Source organism: Agelaius phoeniceus, chromosome 1 (assembly GCF_051311805.1).
Source record: "Agelaius phoeniceus isolate bAgePho1 chromosome 1, bAgePho1.hap1, whole genome shotgun sequence".
NCBI lineage: Eukaryota > Metazoa > Chordata > Aves > Passeriformes > Icteridae > Agelaius > Agelaius phoeniceus.
The window spans coordinates 119582695-119596065 of NC_135265.1; positions in this window are offsets into that span (position 1 = coordinate 119582695).

Below are 13371 nucleotides of genomic sequence, written 5' to 3' on the forward strand. Positions count from 1 at the left end.
AGCGAGGGGGAATTCGATGTGATAGAGGTCGGATCCAGGTTCACCCAGCGCCGATCCCGAGCTCGACGCTGTCTCTCTGGCCGTGGTGGTGAGGACCGTATTTTGGTCGCGGAAAAAGATAAATAAATCTTTTCGCATTTTTGATAATTTGTCTTTCGATTGATCATTTATAACAATGTTAAAATAGAAACTATGCTATGTAGGATACTTTTTTTTCCTAAGGAAAGGACTCGCACAGAGATAGCGGTCACAGGACACCTAAATCTTTCAGAGAAAGAGAATTTATTGCTCCATTATCAGGACAACCTTCTGCCCACCTCTCTAAGGCAGAATGACGCCGTTAGAATTCAGAGGAAGAAGTTCACAATGACCAGACAGAATCCTGTGTTTGGATGGAATTTATGCATCATGTATGAGATGTACGAAAATGCAACAGGTTATTGTTTTTAAGGGTTAATCCTCTGTTAACAGATGTCCTTTTTCGGGCTTATGCTGCACAGAAAAAGATACCCGGACGTCCGTAACTCTTTGTTTCTATTGTCTCATATTGCCCTAATTCAAATTGTCCAAGTTATTGTTACTCTAATTGTATTACTATTTTTATAACCATTTTATTACTATTAAACTTTTAAAATTTTATAAACAAGTGATTGGCATTTTTCACATGCCTGAGTGCATTGCTCTGATGCTTCTCGAACTCTCATTACCCTTGGTGTTGTGACCACTTCCCCAGAGAGCCTGTTCCAGGGCCCAACCGTCCTCTGGTTGGAAAACATTTTCCTGATAACCAACCTAATCCTCTTCTGACACAACTTTGAGCCATTCCCTTGAGTCCTGTCACTGGATGCCATAGAGAAGAGATCAGTGCATGACCTTGCACCTTCCCCCTTGAGGAAATTGTGAACTGCAATGAGGTCTCCCCTCAGTGTCCTCCAAGCTGAACAGGAAAGGTGACCTCAGCCGCTCCTCATACAGCTTCTTCTGCAGGCCCTTCACTATCCTCCCTGCCCTCTGTAATAACTTAGTGTCATTTTTATATTGTGGTGCCCACAACTGCACACAGGACTGTTGCAAAATGTGGATTATGTAAAAACTTTTTAAAGTATGTTATTTCATGTTTGATCTTTGTATACTTTCAAGTTCAATCAACAAGGGAGGTTTAACTTGTGAAACAGCAGCTAACAAGTAAACTCTAAGTAATATCTGTGATATCTATGATATCTAGAAGAACAAATTACTTGTTTGTAGAATTACCTTGTTAAAGTTTAGGGCTTGATATGCTTCAATGATCTGAGACCAAGGGGGAGGTTAACAAAGCTTGGGAAAAAGGATCCCGACTGATACTGGACACAAAGAATGCAGAATTTATGACCTACACAGATATCTGGTAGAACTCTGAAGATAAGAGAATAACTAATAAAGTCAACTCAGCAACTGTGCTGAAATCAGCTCCAACTGAGTGAAAGGTAATTCCAGCAGGGGGAGATCTGCAACTTCCAACTCAGAGACCACTGACCCAAAAGAAGAGAAAGATTGGGCATGTGGACTAATTAGCATAAGAAGCAAGAGAATTGTTAGCCAATAGTAGAATATTAATTCATAATTAATTCATAGGAAACTATGTAACTATTGGCCAATGAACACTAATTCCTTTATTTGCTAAATTGTATAAATTGTAAAATGTTTTGGTAGTTTGTGTGCTTGATTTGTGGAATTCCACCAGGCACTCAGGCTTGTGCAATTTGGAAATAAATAATCAATGTCCCTCTGAAGTGTTATTATTGGCTTGTTGCACACCGAGTAATAAGTACAGTTTTTGTGGACAACAGCACTCAAGGTGAGGCCGCCCCAGAGCAGAGCAGGACAATTGCTTGCCTGATGCTGTGCCTGATGCACCCCAGGGCAGGGTTGCCCTCCTAGCTGCCAGGGCACTGCTGACTCACATTCAGCTTTCTTCAGCCAGGATCCCCAGGTCCCTTTCTGTGGCATTGCTTTCTAGCCTCTCATTCCCGGTCTGTATGTACATCTAGGGTAGCCCATCCCAGGTGTAGAATCTAGAACTTGCCCTTGTTAAACTCCCTGCTGTTGGTGATTGCCCAGCACTCTAATTTGTCCCAGAAGAAATCTTTGAAACCTGCTAATGCAAATGGACTTTGAACAACATCCCCCATGCTGCCCACCCCTACAAAGAGCTCTTTGTCTTATTAATGTCTTAATAAGGCTATCTGGTTTTAAACCTTGTTAACCAGCAGTTTTTTCTGTTTGGTGTTGCCTCTTCTTCCTCCATGCCAGACTTTTTTTGTGAGCATAGACTTTTCCTCATGCTTGAATTGGAGAAGTTAATGGTTTTATAAATGGAGTGAATACTGTATTTGACAGTAAAGTTCTACAAAAAAAAAACAAAACATGTTAGCAGATGTTTAATTATTTTTTTTTATGGTGGAACATTATTCCAATTTGGGTTGGTTGGTTGTTGGTTTTGTTTTGTTTAATCAATTATATCACAATTTTTAGTGTGATAATTAGTTGCTGATGACACAAAAGTGGGAAGAGTGGCTGATACTCCAGTGGATTGTGCTGCCATGAGGAAGGACTTCAACAGGCTGGAGAAATGAGCCAAGGGGAGCCCAAAAATGTTCACCAAGGGAAAGTGCAAAGCCTGGCCCATGGGGAGGAACAGCCCCAGGCACCAGCAAAGACCAGCTGGAAAGCAGCTTGGCAGAAAATGACATGGAGCTCCTGGTGGGCACCAGACTGTCCAGTGTAGCAGCAAGGAAAGCAAACGGTATCCTGGGCTGCCTTAGAGGAATATTGCCAATTGTAGAAGAAGATCCTGCCCTTTTTATTCAGCAGTGCTGAGGCCACACCTGGAGTGCCAGTGTCCGGCTCTGAGCTCTTCAGTACGAGACAGGGACATACCAGAGAGAGACCAGCTGAGGGCTGTAAAGATGACTGAAGCATCTCTCTTTTAAGGAGTAGTTGAGAGAGCTGGGACTGTCCAGTCTGGAGAAGGTTCAGGGTGTTTGCTTCCAATGAAACTGAGATTACGACTTCATTTCTCTTATAGGAAAAATGACACAAAATGTTGTAGGAACAGACATGTTTTATTATGTAAAATATGTCTGAAATAACTTGGTCCAATTAATTTCAATTTGGGTTTTATGTTTTCAAAGGTAGAAAAGATAAGATTCTAAAAAACATGGAGCAGAGCAAATAGGGGAATGGGGGTTGTGGGGACTGTAACTCCTTCCTGCTTTGGAGAAGGTTTTATACACTGTTGTCTGTTCTAGCATTAGCATGGGCTTCCCACAGAGTCAAAAACCTCCTTCAGGCACATCCAGAGGTGTCTGCCTGCTCCACCACAGACTTCCATGGGCTGCAGGGCCACATCTTGACTCACCATGGTCTTGGCTATGGACTGCAGGGGAATCTCTGCCCTCATGCCTGGTGTTCCTCCTCCTCCTCCTCTATCTTCTCCTTCTTCTCTGACCTGGGGCTCTGCAGAATTGTTTCTCTTCCATATTCTCACTTCTGTTTTCTAGCTGCTAGTGTTGCACAAGTTTCTCTCCCCCCTTCTTAAATATGTTATCCTGAGGTGCTGCTGCCATCAGCGATGGGCTTGGCCTTGGCCAGTGGTGGGTCTGTCTTGGAGCTGGCTGGCATTGGCACTATTAGACATGAAGGGAAGAACTTCTAGCATCTTCTCACCTAGTATAAAGAAGCCACCCTTGTATCCTACCCCTGTTACCTGTCCTGCCAGGTGGGCTGTCCTTTGAGGCTATCAAGGCTCAGGCTGCCAGGGACAGCTGCAGAGCCAGGGTAGGGCTGGGAGTGTCTGTGATGGGCTTTGGCCCTATGACATCCTAGGAGATGGGTCACAATAGGGTGGTTTTGAGGGCCTGGACCAGCCTCTGCAGCTGTCCCTGCCCGTGAGGGGAGGCTGGGCTGGGCAAGAGCTGGGACAGAAATGTGGATTCTCACCCTGTATCAAAAGCCCAAGCCCCTGCCAGCCCAGCCTCACCCTTTCTCCTACCTGCTCCCTGCTCCTTCCCAGACCCACTTGACCCTTTCTCTCCCTCTTCATCCAGGCCATGGCTGCCCGACTGTTCTTTAAAGTGGTGCGGAACATCCTCATCCATCACCCGCGGATGGTCAACAGGGAGCTGGATGAGGCCACACGTGAGCGCATGTGGCAGCGTGAGGAAATGCTGAGACAGGAGATGACTCGGCTGCTGCAGGAACTGGAGCAGGATGACATGGCCCAGAGACACCCGCTCCTCACTGCCACGCTGCAGTGGCAGAGCTGGGCTGTGGCCATCGTTGTGCTCTTGGGGCTGTGGTGGTGGCTCCGATATTTGAGAAATCATAGAATTGTAGAATCCTAGAATGGTTTGGTTGCAGGGACCTTAAAGATCCATTTAATGATCATCTCATTCTAACTCCCCTTCCATGGGCAGGGACACCTTCCAGCAGACCAGATTAATGCCCCATCCAATCTGGCCTTGAACACTTCCAGGGATGAGACATCCATAACTTCTCTGGGCAACCATTAACCACTATTCCAGTACCTCACCACCCTCACAAAGAAGAATTTCTTCCTAACAGCTAATCCAAAGCTACCCTCCTTCAGCTTAAAGCCATTCCCCCATGTCCTATCACAGCATGCCCTTGTGAAAAGTCCATCTGTGTTCTTCTTGTTGGCCCATTTAGGTAGTGGGAGGGTGCTGTAAAGTCTCCCTGGAGCCTCTCCAGGTTGAATGACCCCAGCTCTCTCAGCCTGACTTCATAGGAGAGGTGCTCCAGCCCTGTAATCAACTTAGTGGCCCTCCTCTGAACACATTCCAACAGCTCCATGCCCTTCTTGTTTAAGGGGCCCCAGACCTGGACATAAGTACTCCAGGTGGGGTCTCACGAGAGTAGACAGGAAGAATCACCTCCCTTGACCTGCTGGCCACACTTATTTTGACGGAGCCCAGGACACAGGTGGGCTTTCTGGGCTGTGAGTGGACACTGCTGAGACATGTCAGACTTCTTGTCCTTTCTCAGCCCAGCCCATACTTGTGCTTGGGATTGCTCTTACCTGGGTGCAGGACCTTGCACCTGGCCTTGTTGAACTTCAGGAAGTTTGCATGGGCCCACCTCTCATGCCTTTTAAGGTCCCTCTGGGTGGTATTCCTCCTGTCCAGCATGTTACCACACCACACAGCTTGGTGTTGTCAGTAAACTTGCTGAGGGTACACCTGATCCTATAATCCATGTCACCAACATGGATTGATGTTGAAGTGACTGGTCCCAATACCAATATCTGTGACTACGTAAAGTCCATTCAGTCCTAACACTAATAAATGGGATAAAGTCATAAATGTTTCATGAATGTTTGGCTGCTGCATATTCTATTCCTTAGCTAGCACACTATTTTTAGACAAAAAAGTCTACCATAAAACAAGACGTTTAATATTGATGCTTAAGACTTTGGCTTCTAAATTTGTACTGAGTAAAAATTCATTTTGGATCAACAGATGTTGGGAATTTTTTATTCAGACCTCTAAGTGACAAAATGATATAAGTATCTATAAAAATGGAGAATTAGCAGTGTTATAATTCTCCTACGCACACTGTTGCCTGCAGATCTGAAGCCACCATCTCAAACTCCCATCTCATATCAACATGAACACACAGCATTTTGTTCCTACATCCTAAGAAAGGTGGGAAGGAAAGAGTGGGATTTTATATTCTTTTGGCTTGAAATTATTTAAATGTCATTACAAGGGATAGGTTATTTTCTTGTTTTACTTACATGGAAGATGTCATTGATCACAGTATCTTTTTCCTAAAGCCAAGAACACTTACACATCACCCTGCTTTCCCTATTTTCTATGCACAGTACAGTGGTTCTACGTTTATTTAGCAACAATACTGAGCCCTCTGCAAAGGTTTGCTCTAAGTTCAGAACAGGAGAAAAGTCTACATTTCATGTTGCCTTCCTTTTGCAAGATTAATTCACATCCTTAGACTTCCTTTTAGAAAGCTAACAAACCATGTTAGAAGAAAAAAGTCTTTAATGGAGAAGCATTGCATTCAAAAGAACATACAACGTTGACAAGAGACCACAGTTCAATTCTTTGGCTCATTTTCTGTAGCAGCATGGACAAGAGATCTACACATCTTTTTTCCTGTTAGAAGCAAAACCTGGTGCTCTAGGCAGCCAGACAACTTTGTCAAAGGATTTCAGAGATAAATGAAAGGCTTTAATGTTTATGAGGAGTAAACAAATACCTTGAAATTATTATAATTAAAAAACCCCAAACACAAAACAAAAGGGAGGAAAGTTCAACTATCATTAAAGAGACTGCCTTTCAATAGAGCAAGTTCAGTCTGAAGTTAAGATCTGTATTTGTATCATTTGATCCTTCTAGAACTTCAAATAAGGTAAAAGTTTTTATCCTATTAAACCATGATTGCCTGGTTACAACTGCTATAACCTCACAAGTTGTTAAGTTTCTCAAGTCTGCTTTGTGCAACCCAACCAGTATGCAGGCTGGGGCAAGCAAAACTCTTAATTTAAAACAAGGAAGTTGAAGCTTTAGAGAGCTGCTTGTATTTATGCAACATACTACTACAGCTAATTTCACACTGAGATGGACAGACCTCTTCAAATCATCTGCACTACACACCTACATGATCAGAACAATGAAGCAACTGGGACTGGAGCACCTTCAGTCACCAAAGACAATGAAGTGGCATCTCAGATCTGCAGCATTAAAATCTGTTGGAGCCTGGAAACAAAGGTGAAGTTATTAGAAAATCTGTTTGTTTGTTAGGACAAACATTTTATCTTTTAACATATCTTGTAGTGTTTACTTTTTCTTTTAATGAACGTTGTATCTTACCTCCAGCAGAGATGACAATGTAGATTTGGGAAATGCAAAATCCTGTTTCCAAAGATGAGTGATAGGAAATAATTCGAAATATCAAGTTTTTACTATAGAGGAAATAACAGTTTGGCAAATTTTGTAATGAAGTTTAACAGTCAAATCAAGAATAGAAAGTAAAAATTATGATATGCTGCTATGATTCAGAAACAGTCCAAAGATATACTGACATCTCAGCATTATTTTGTCAAACATTGTATACATATCTGAGTACTCACACACTCATTCTTTATTCTTAAATAGTGTAACATTTTATGTTATTTGTCCCCAGCTGATGATTTACATAAATATTTGTGTTAAATCATTTTTGCTACTCTCAGTTTTACCTAGATGTCCTAAGAATTTTTAAAGTGGAAAAGGAAGAATTCCACACAAACTTGGAAAAACGAGGAGCTAGTTTGGAGTTTGTATCACCATATAAAATACATCTTGTTTCAGTTGAAACAGTATCTGCCATTTTCTCTAGTTACATCTTTGTAGAACTCAGGCTGAAAATGCCTCCCTTAGAACCAGATTTAAAATATAAGCTTAATTCTAACCTCAAATGATGTGAATGCAACTTGTCTTCAGCTGGAGAAGAAAGTTCAGATGGTTGTAATTACTAAAGATTGCATGCCATTAGATGCAGGCATATAAATTAATTTCCTTTTATAATAAAGTAATGCCACTGCAGTTGCACATAAGCCCTAAGGTACTCTGGGCTAGAGCAAACAGAAATTCACACAGGAAATGATGGACAAATTTACATAGGAGTTGAATGCATCTTTCAGCTGAAAATGAAGAGTTCTGAACACAATACATTTATAATCCCTCAAAGGGCTTAGCCATTTCCTATCTGTGGTGATCTGAAGAGAAAAACTATGCAAAACAGAGTAAAGATTCTTTGGTAACAGCATTATTACAAATTGTTATTAAAGGTGGTAATGTCTGACAAACTAGAGATGTTATGTTAGTGCATAAACCCAGTAATACTTACATTTGCTTTATCATCTACATTTTTAAAAGGCTAATGATCAATCTTTTTATTTCATAGAGGGAAACAGACACTAGCTCTGGCAAAAATGCCTTGCTAAAGTTTATGCACTCCTCATTTTTGAAAGGCCAGGAAGAAAACCCCATTCTCCTGAGATGCAGTCCTGTGACCTATCCACTGGACCATACTACTTCCCAGAATACTGTACTTTTCAGAAAGTCCTCTATGAAGCAATTTTTCATAATTAAAAACAAACCAAACGTCACAGCAAATATTTCATATGCCAGAGGTTTCATCTGAGGGTCAAAATTAACTTTCCTAAATTACATATTTCCTTGTGGATATTATTCTGAGGCTCTGAAAAGTAAAACTACAGCTCATAAAAATATACCCTGAGGAACAAGATATTTCATTAATTCCTTAAAGGTTTAGCATAATTGTTTTTAACTCAAGAAAAATCTTTCAACTAACTGGATACTCTCTGATGTCAGTTCTTCAAGACTTGACACACAAAAAAAGTTCTATGTGCATGCAATTAATCTTATATTTTATCACCCCATATTTTAATAATTTTTAACTCTTAGGGACTTGCACTTTAAAATTATGCTATCTCAGCTGTGTAGTATTTACATTTTTCTGGCTTTTAAATTTTTAATGTATTTGTTTTTATCATTTTATCTTAACCTAGTTTACGGTATGATATACAAAATACCTCATATTGGGATTTCAGTAAATACTTTAAATATAATAGTATCATTAAGATTGGAAAGATCATTGCCTTATCACTGCCAAGTCCACAACTAAACCATGTCCCTAAGTGCCACACATACATGTCTTTTAAATACCTGCAGTGATGGTGACTGAACCACTTCCCTGGGAAGCCAGTTCCACTGCTTGATCTCTTGCAGTGAAAAATTTTAATGGCAAAATGAGAGTCCAATTCTGATTTGGAATTTTTGGGGCACAGCCATAAAAATAGATTAAATAAATAGCATATTTATCAAAGAGAAAGTAACATATCAAGCTTATTTCAAAACACTGACATAAAATAAAACAAAGTTCCAAAATTTAGCAAAGGGAGAAAATGAGTAAGATGATTAATATTTAATTACATTTACTATATTTTTAACCTTATACACAAAATAGTAACATGTCAGCAATTAGCTTTACAGCTTCTATTCTTCAACTTTTCATAATTAACATTAAATAATAACTGGCATTACAGTTCATAATAAATGGAGGACTACTGTAGAAACACTGCATGTACTTGGGGCTGTGCAGGAGTGATCCTGTACCCAGGTTCATGGCAACCTCATACTTTCTAAAGCAAATATATCTGTCACACTGAAGTTTCATGAAACACTGGACAAATTAAGGTAAAATATCCAAAACCAGCTGCAGTCAAAACTTTATAAAGGCACAAGTGATAGAAATGCAAGAACATTATGCTTCATTTATTAAATATCAAGTTTAAGAGAGCTCATTCTATTTAAGCTGAGCACATGTGCACACACTGCCACCAAAGCAAGGGAAATGAGAGAGTCCCTTGTCAGACAGGGTTGGAACAGGGGTAAAGCAAGTTTTTCAAGGAATACCAAAGATAGATGGTGAACAGAGCTCTTGTAACCAGGTCACAGATGCCTGTTATTCCAGTACTAGAATCAAAGATAATTTATGGAAAGCTCAAGGAATATTTCTTCTGTCCTGGCATGAATGTGAGGTAAGGAACAACTGAAGAACTCGTGACACTCCTCAAAAGCAAAAGTTTAAGGTCAGCCTTTTTATTAGCTTTTTCCGAAGCAAAAATATTTCTTGACTTGAGTGGGGCTGCTTGTTAAGAGTAAAGATTAGAGTTTGTGACAAAACCCAGATACCTGTGGCTAATGGTGCCAGAAAGAGTTTTTGGGACTGAAACATATTCTAAAATTTGTCTTTCTTCAGTGTACTGAGCTTCTTATTTAAAATTCCCCTTTAGTATAAGCCTTCAGAAAGGCTCACTCTTCAGTAGGTATCTAATGTAAGAAATCTAGGCAAACACTGAACATTTACTAACTCCCATTTTCCCTCAGAGTAAGGGCTGAGGTTTTGAAAATCTGTGTGCTCCAGGATACAAATGGGAGCTTCTGGATGCAGCTCATATATATTTAGAAAAAAATTGACCCTAATAAATAGCCTGATCACCTCATTAGCTTTTTACAAGCAAGACAAGGGAATGAGGGAGAACTATTTTGCCTCTCCCTAAAATTTTGGTGCACCCAAATATTGAGTACAGTGCAGGTCTGGGTTCTGCGTGTCAAGGTCAAATTAGGATTTAGGATGTATGGAAAGCAAATAAAATTGTCAAGTGGGTAAAGTGGCAGCTTTATGACAAAAAAGCTCAGATGTAACAATTTAGAGAGAAGGCTGAGGTGATGATATGATGAAAGCTAATAAACATAAAGGTAACAAACAAAATTGTTCATCACTCCATGCCATGCTAATAGAGCTAGAAATGCTCTAGGAAGCCACTAGATCCATTCAAAACAGGTAAAAAAGTGGCCAGGTTCAGGTGCTCTCCCTAGCAGCATTCCTACAGCTGTCTTTGGAGATGGTCCATCAGCAGGGCATTTCCCACACCCCCTCACCTTCTCTTGCCTATTTTCCTTTTATGTAGGCTGGAGGACAGGACAACAGGGAAACACAAGCAGAAGCCAGTCTCTCACAGCTGCATTACTCCATGCAGTAAATTTAAAAAATAAAAAAGCAAGAAAAACCATTGTATCTTTTTCTCATTCAGTTGCAACAGAAACCAAGCCATTCAATCTTCAGGCAATAAATTAATTTATTGGAGCTGCCATTCCATTCCCTACCAAACATTTGAAGGGGACTTCAAAGGAGTAGCAGATCTGATAGGATAATGAAGCTATGTAGGATATCTGATAGGATAATCTTTGTCCCAGTAATCACAGAATAAATCTGAATGGCTCTGCTTTTACAATAAGGCAAACCAGTATTCTATCAGGAATTTCAGGGTAGTCCTTTGTATTTGATTGTCACAAATACACACGTATTTCTTTGGATTTTGGTGGTATTAGTATGTATAAATTATTTTAAAATGTAATTTGCACACATGAGAAAGGTGAGCGTACAGGTATGCTTTAAAAAAGAAAAACAGAACAGAATAGGGAAGTTCAAATACAATTCAGCATTTTCAGCATTCTGTAAGTTTAGTATGTTGGCAAATACTGTTAGATGAAGAAGTTATTTGTGTTCATTAAGATTTTTATTTATTGAAATGTAAAAGGCACTCAGTAATTTGGAATTCATGCCTGTCTCCAATATCTTACCAAAGAGAACCCACCTGTATGTGCATTAGTACTTACTGCATTACTTCAGCTGTCAGCTACCTGATTATGTGGCACTCATTTGCATAAACTGATTTCTAAATAAAAAGTGGTTGCAAATGGGGAACAATAAATTGATTGATCTGAACAACGTGTACTGTTCTCAAGAATACCCTTATTACTAATATTTTTGAAGTCTCACAACTGCTTGGTAGAATTAAGGCATCTATCCATGAAAGATTCTCCATTGTTCAGGATACACCAGTTTGTAAGTGTAGATGGGGATGACTCCTTTGTGGTAATGATCCTCAACGCATGGAATTCTTTCTGATCTCAGAACCTGGAATAATGCTAACATTAAAAATGGCTGTTCAAAGACAAAGGCCCTGTTCTTCTGGTTCCTGAACACTGCAGAAAGGATCCTATGCAGGCAACAGGCACAGCCCCACTACGTGTACAATTTTAAACTGAGTTGTAACTCATATGCTCAGCAAGTAACAAGACACCTAACTCAATGGACAACTGTTCACATGAGCATTTAAACATCAGCATTCATATTGCTACAGTTTATAAAACAACTTGGTATTTTGAAACCATCTGTGTCTAAAAACATGGTGTGTGAGCCTACATGCAGAAAAATTCAGTTCACTCCTATCACAAACAAGGACATTTTAAATACAGTCATAGACTAATATGAGACGAAACTATTATTTTATATTTTAGGTAGATACAAGATGTGCAAAACTTTTGGATCATGCAAAGAGAATTCTACAAAGTAGCAAACAGAGATACCTATTAGGAATATATCTCACAAAAGCAGGGTGCTTTGTGTAAACTAAACACACACTGACTGGGATAATGGCTGTGTGCTCAATTTAAAGTCTCAAAGACTTATGGAAGAAAATTAAGTAAGAAAAGTTCACTGGCCAGGTACACTTGCTTTGTCTTCCTTGAACTTAAAAAGAACTGCTGTGTATTACGTACTGTGCCTGTTTGTACAAAAGTCTACTAGTGCAATATTCAAGAAAATAAATACCTTATTAAAATACCACAGCTTTCTTCTCCTTACTCCCCACTACCACTATCATGCTGAAAGAAGAATGAAACTGTTCTCCTACCAAATTGCACATCTGATAATTATCTCAAATTTACAAGCTACAATTAAACATATTTTTCCTATACACTTGGATGCTGCTATTTTAAAACTCTTGATGAAGTTCTGGTTTGGGCTATCTTCATTTCACTGCTGAGTTACAAATTTTCATTGTATAACTTGCATCTTAACTTCAAATCCACTGGAATCTCTTTGGATGAAAAGGCCTAAATGAGTAATAGCTATTAAAATTTCCAGACCAAAACAAAAACAAAATCCACATCAAGGCAGAGCTAAGGTTGAAAAGGAGACCCAGTTACTTAAGGTATAAAGCATAATGGCATATTGTAGAAAGCATAAATTATCCCAAAAGTAAACATTCCAAAACCCCCAGGAAACTCAGGATTAAAGATGAAAACTTAAAAGGAATCCAAACATCTTGTATTATTGAAATGCAGTATGAAAGCCTCCAAAACAAACTTAGATCAGCCCTGCAGCAGCACCACATTGTAAACCAGAAATTATGATTAATGCGTTTAGTATCTGTGGCCTGAAATTAGCCTAATGCGTATTTCAAAGGTAATTTTTCATTTTGTTCCTTTGTATGCAACAAATGACTATGACAAGCAATAGAAGGTGAGTTACAGGAGAAGAATAATGGTATATTAACCGTGTTATGAGTTCCACTGCAGAGCTGGTCAATAGTTGACTATTTAGAAATATAAGATGTCCATCATGAGTGTGAAGCTGTAAGCAAAACACTGTTGTACCATGCATAAATGTTTCATTACTGTGAAAGAAACCATTTCTGGCTGGAGCAGTAAACCTCAATCAGGAAAGGCTCCATTAAATTTAATAACTTGTTGAAAGATAAACAAGTGGGATTTCAATTCTTAAAATTAAGCAGATATTAAAATCTGAGAAACAAACTTCTTACATTACATAGGTTACCTATCTAATCTGTGCAGACAGAACTTTTCCACAGAACAACAAGAAAAAGAGTAAGAGAAGATAAACATTTGCCAAAAATATCAAGGCCCAAAACACACA